This window comes from Scyliorhinus torazame, chromosome 1 (genome assembly GCF_047496885.1).
Source record: "Scyliorhinus torazame isolate Kashiwa2021f chromosome 1, sScyTor2.1, whole genome shotgun sequence".
In the NCBI taxonomy this organism is placed as follows: Eukaryota; Metazoa; Chordata; class Chondrichthyes; order Carcharhiniformes; family Scyliorhinidae; genus Scyliorhinus; species Scyliorhinus torazame.
Genome location: NC_092707.1, coordinates 326,443,198 through 326,449,924, shown reverse-complemented (window position 1 = coordinate 326,449,924; position 6,727 = coordinate 326,443,198).

Here is a 6,727-nt window from a genome sequence, read left to right as displayed (position 1 = left end):
CACCTGTCCTTTAAAACCCTTGTTGGGTCCCCTCCGATTTTATCACTGAGAAATCCCCCTCGTTTCCTCCTTCACCCTGCTCTGCGTGATTCTTCACCCTCCGTGATCTCAGTCCTCATCTCAGCTTCCCTTGCCCTCTTTTTTTCTGAATTCACCGCACTCCTCTCCTGAATCCTAGATGTCCCCCTCATTGTGAACTCTCCTACCAATATTCATGGACACTCCCTCAACCTTGACATCTTCAGATCAAGTTTAACTTGACAGTCAATTTCGTTTGTAAAAATAAATCTGAAGCAATGTTGAAAATCTGGCCATTAAATAATATAAAGTGGCCAAAGCACAGCAGCCGAACAAAGCAGGCATGGGCCGATTCCAGCAGCAGATTTATAATGGCAGCACGGTAGCGTTGTGGATAGCACAATCGCTTCACAGCTCCAGGGTCCCAGGTTCGATTCCGGCTTGGGTTACTGTCTGTGTGGAGTCTGCACATCCTCCCCGTGTGTGCGTGGGTTTCCTCCGGGTGCTCCGGTTTCCTCCCACAGTCCAAAGATGTGCAGGTTAGGTGGATTGGCCATGATCAATTGCCCTGAGTGTCCAAAATTGCCCTTAGTGTTGGGTGGGGTTACTGGGTTATGGGGATAGGGTGGAGGTGTTGACCTTGGATAGGGTGCTCTTTCCAAGAGCCGGTGCAGACTCGATGGGCCAAATGGCCTCCTTCTGCACTGTAAATTCTATGAATGTGGTGCTGTACTTATAAAGTACACTTTTCAGTTGTGGGAAAGAACTGAGTTAAGAGTAGAACGGTGATGATTTGATGTATCAAAAAGCAAGAACACATGCCTTCCATTTATCGCAGTGTTTACGACATCTCAAATCAACTGGCACATGATTAATAATCCATTCAGTGTTGCTAAGTAGGGGGAACAAAACAGTATATAGCATCAAACTGTGTCAACCTCATAAACTTATAATACCACCTGTGTCATACCTGGCCAAAGGATAATGGTTGTGGTTGTTGAAGGCTAATGATCTCAACCTCAGGATATCGTTGCAGCAGCTCCTCAGACCAATATCCTAGAACTGATCATATCCAGTTTCTTCACTAATGACGTTCCATCTGCTATAGAGTCAGAAATGGGGCAGTTTTCTGATGATTCAGCTGCATTCACAATCCCTGAGATAATTAAGCAGTCAATGCTGCATGCAGTAAGAATCATAGGACGCCTACAGTGCAGAAGGAGACCCATTGAGTCTGCACTGATCCTCTGAGAGACTCTACCTAGGCCCATGCGCCCACCCCATAACCCAATAACCCCACCTAACCTTTTGGGCACTAAGGGGCAATTTGGCATGGCCAATCGACCTAACCTGTACATTTTTGAACTGTAGGAGGAAACCGGAGCAACCGGAGGAAACCCACGCAGACATGGAGAGAACGTGCAACTCCACACAGTCACCCAAGGCTGGAATTGAACCCTGGTCCCTGACGCTGTGAGGCAGCAGTGCTAACCACTGTGCCACTATGCCACCCATAAACAACATCTAGACTTGGGATGATAAGTAGTAAATAACAGTCAAGCCACACAAGTGTCAGGCAATGACCGCCTCTAACAAGTGAGCTTAATCATTTCTGCATGACATTCAACACGATTACTTTCACTGAGGCCTCCACCTGGAGGTTGCCATTGACCAGAAACTCAACTGCACTAGCCAAATAAATGTTGTGGCTACTACAGTAGGTCAAAAGCTCCGTATTCTGCAGTAAGTGTCTCTGATTCTCCAAAGCTTGTTGACCATGGAAACAAAAAACAGATGGTTATAAAAATGTTACCAATTTGCTTGTGCCCAATTTTCACCATCACCCAAGACGAAATTCACCTTCCCATTAAGTGTAGTGCAAGGCAGATCACAGGCTGATTCAACAGAGAAAGATGGATCACAATCCATGAAATATGATCACAATCCGATTGAACAGAATCAGAGCACAATTGCATTAGGCAGATCACCAATTCAATAGGAAGACCACAAACCCATTTTACAGTGAGGTATTTAGCTTACAACCCTGTTGTGCACACACATATAAAGACAATATAAAGGTTGCACATTAGATTCACAAGGATATTATCAAAGATGTGTTATGGGCCAGGGTTTAGAGAACCCCAAAGTGTTTCATGGAGTTCACCTGACCCACAACTTTTAATAGATTGTGGTATGGGGAGCACACGGACCACTCTACAGGTGTGGTACAGCAGAAATGGAAAAGTACTTTTTAAAGCAAAACAATGTTTATTCTATGAACTCAAGTTATACTTTTTAAAACATACAGTGAACATCTTAGCAACTATCAATTCAAATACAACCCCCAAAGAATACAACACTAAGTAATCCTTTATAACTTCCCAAACAACATCCAGAAGACAAAAGAAACACCTTTTAACAGAAGCACATTAGATTTACATTCACTACTGAGAACATTTATAATTCTGAATTCACCAAATGATCAAGAGATAGTCTTTTCATGGCAGAGAGATCAACAATACACCTGCTCTGTCTGGCTTCCACTCCAACACTGAAAACGAAACTAAAACACACCCTGCAGCAAACAGCCTAAAATGAAAGTAGAAAGCTGACAGACAGCGCAGCTCCACCCACATTCTGACATCACTGATAAACACCCATTTCTTACAGGTACATTTCTTAAACACCCATTTCTTAAATGCACTCTCACATGACAGATGAAGAGCTGGATTCTCCATTCCTGAAACTAAGGGCGGGATTCTCCGATTGCCAAGGCTGAAATCACGTTTAGCGTTTGGCCAGAGAATCCGTTTTTACACTGAAATCGAGGGCAGCACCGTTTTTCGGATGTTCCGCACCCTCAAAAACAGCGTAGTGACTGAGTACGCCGCACGCTGCTGGGACGGCTTCAGGACATCACCTGAAGGTCTTCCCCTGACCCTCCGCACCCGATGGGCCGACTTCCTAATTGCGTGGGCTCAGTTTTTGGGGACCTCGTGGCGGCTGCGGACTGTGTCCAGCGCCACCAGTTGGGGGGGGGGGGGGGGAGCCATTCCGCTGTTTGGGGGGCTTCGGTGGAGGCTGGGAAGACTGGTGGGGGGTGATCCGGTGGCGAGGGCGTAACAGGGGGGCACTATCTGGCAGGCCGGGTCGCCGCCGTGTGCATGCGCGGCCATGGACCCGGCCATTCTCCATCCGTATCTACAGGTAGAACCGGGGGCTTTACTGGCATGGCTGCTAGCCCCCCACAGGTAGTGCATTGGTGCGGGGGCTGCGCCAACTTTTTGGTCGTTAGACTAGACACATGCTCCGGACATAGCCTCAAAATGGGATAATCCAGCCCAAAGCATTGATACCGGGGCAGAATTCGTGGACTTGCATGACAGCAAAACTAGCACCGAGCCTGGACTGAATCAGCAACTATGGACGGGCTAACACTGGCGCCATGTTGAACACAATCGATTCCAATTAAAATGGCGTGGGATTCACCGGGTCCGTGATTGACACTCGGGAGGCTGACAAGCTGCAGCCAGATATACACATTACAATCCCCACACACACTCAGCCAAGCGAACAAGATGGCACTGGTTGTGCTGGAGCACACCCATACAGCTGATGGGTCTGCTGAGGCCAGAGGGCAACTAGGGGGGTGACCTGGAGGGACACCTATACAACCCGTGGCCCTAAGTTCACAGCGGGCTGCCAGCGGTCTGTGCAGCTACATGGCTGCCTTCTGGCTGCAACAATGGTCTTCCGTGCTGTCCACCTCGACCCCACAGCCCACCCCCCCCAGCCCTGCAGAAACCCCCTGGCCAGTGGCATGACTATCAGCAAACTATGGCGATGTTGGACACTTTCCGTACCCACTCTCTCTCCCTCCGCAACCACGACATCGGTTTCATGATTTTTAGAAGCACAAGTGAACCGTGCCATCGAGACCTCAGCCCATCGGAGGCGGAGAATCGCGGAGGCCCCGGAGAATACCGAGTCAGGCTCACAAATGATATGCAAACGGTGTCTACTGTACGTCCGGAATGGAACGCATTGACACCGCTGTCGAGGTAACGGAGAATTGCGATCTGGTGTCAAATCGGCGCTGGCCGCGATGTTGGCATTGGGACCTATTCTCCGCCTAATCGCATTTCCCGATTTCGGTGTCAGCCAACGGAGAATCCCGCCTCATATCTAGGATAACAAAAATAATTAAATGGGTGGTAAGAAAAAAATTAAAATAGGTGGCAATTATAGTGTGAAGTTCTTGTCTCAAAATATTATTGATACAGAATCCAAAAGAATTTTAAAAATGAATTAGATATTTGAAACACCATATTCAATATTAACATAATTTCTTCTTCACAGAAACAATTTTGGAATGAGTTTTGTTTAAGTGTGCTTTTAAATAAAGCAAATTCACGGTTTGGAAGATAAAAGAAAAATATATATTTTTAAAAGATGCATGTGGACTCAACTAGATTGTACAAGGATGCATGGCACAGAGAGCAGATACCTAATCACCTCAAACCCAGAGCCACTGATGGTCAAAATAAAGAAATAGTGGGTCCACTAACAGAATGTGGCGTGTATCTATTATTTTTCTTGTTCTTCAGAAGGATTCTGTCGTTCGGAAAAACAAGGTGAGATTTGACTGTGTGTCACTCTGTGCATCAGCTGTTGTTTCTGATTTAAAAAAAAGCCAGGTGTCACGTGTGGGATTTCCCGTTGCCTGACGCCGATATCGTAATCGGCGATTGGGCGGAGAATCCCTGTTCATGACCGAATCGGGGGCGGTGCCTGTGTTTGGATGCTCCGCCCCCTCCAAAACGACATGATCGAGGAGTACGGCGCACGCCGTTGGGATGGCCTCAGGACGATACTTGAAGGCCCTCCCCCATGTTCCGCCTCCAATGGGCCGAGTTCCCGACCACGCGGGGGACATGTGCTCTCAGTTTTCGGGAATCCGGCGTGGCGGCTGCGGACGGTGACCAGCGCTGCCACAGTCGGGTGGGGGAGCTGTGCTGCTGGCTTCGGCGAGAGCTGGGGGGGACTGGTGGGGGGTGGCCAGGGGCACACTATCAGGCAGGCCGGGTCCGCGCACGGCCGGCGCCATGTTGTACAGCACGACCGCTGCAGGTCGTCGACGTGCACGTGCGCATGCGTGGCCATGGACCCGGCAATTCTCCAGCCGTTTATTTTGTGGAGGCTGGGAGTTTTACGTGGTAGGGCTGCTAGCCCTTCACCAGTCGGAGCATCGGTGCGGGGGCGGCACCAACTTTTCCGACAGTCTCAAAATTGGAGAATCCAGCCCCACATCTTTTAAATAACTGGAGTACTGGTATTGGCCAATAAAACAAACAGCCATTATCTCACTTGCAGTTCATTCAGATTTCAAACAGTGTTAGACCAGCTAGTCTGGCTATCCAGCACGGTAGCATTGTGGATAGCACAATTGCTTCACAGCTCCAGGGTCCCAGGTTCGATTCCCTGCTGGGTCACTGTCTGTGCGGAGTCTGCACATTCTCCCCGTGTGTGCGTGGGTTTCCTCCGGGTGCTCCGGTTTCCTCCCACAGTCCAAAGATGTGCAGGTTAGGTGGATTGGCCATGCTAAATTGCCCATAGTGTCCAAAATTGCCCTTATTGTTGGGTGGTGTTACTGGGTTATGGGGATAGGGTGGAGGTGTGGACCTTGGGTAGGGTGCTCTTTCCAAGAGCCGGTGCAGACTCGATGGGCCGAATGGCCTCCTTCTGCATTGTAAATTCTATGAAATACTAGAGTGGTCAGGTAGGATTTCCATAGCTCTCCTGACCCTGCCTTTCTTCTGGGATGCAGCTATTTATGTTTGCAGGCAGGATCCTTGCCAACTGGAGCGAGCCTGCTGCTGTCAGCAAAGGAAAATGCAAACTGTTAGGCAGCAGGACAGCCACAGCAGCACTGCAAGGCGTGAAGGCCAACGCTGAGATCGAACAACGGTCAGAGTTCGGGTCTTAGGAGAGCGAGAGGTATCTGCTAATGAGCTTCCACCATGAAGAGGGACATTGGAAAGCCTTCTGCCAGTGCCTCAGCAACCTTTCCTTACCATCTCTGGGGTCAGTTTTGTTGACAGCAGAAGGAAGAGAAATTACCTTTCATGACATGCAGTCAAGTGTGTAAAGAATGAGCGATCAGTGCATTTCCCTGATTGGAAAGAAAATCACAGTTCAGGACAAGGATGAAATCGGAGACCTGCCTAGGATAAAAGTCCTGCCTAATGTTGCTAGGCATTACTCAGAGCCACTACCAATTATAGTTTCACTGCAATTGTGTCAGAATATGAATTTAAAATGCATGCAGAAACATATAGGAATTTCTGCAAGGGTTCTCCATAACTTTGGTGAAAGAGCCAGTGGAACCCCAGAGCTCATCACCTCCATATTCGACTATTATGATGCTCTCATGGCCATTTTTAAAACTTCGGCTCATCCAGAATGTTGCTGCCTCTATCTAATCCTGTTCACCAAACACAATGACCCATGGTATAGAATTCTGAAGAGCCCGCCCCTTGCGACCACCAGAAATGCCTAGTCAGGAGGCAGCAGGCCAAGGGCCAACATCATTGAAGCACTTTAAGATCACCCCCCCCCCCCCACCTCTGTTGCCAATTCAGGAGAATAGCTACAGCTAAGACTGTACACTACCCTGTGAAGGTGTCCCCCTCCACTAAGGTGGGTCTGG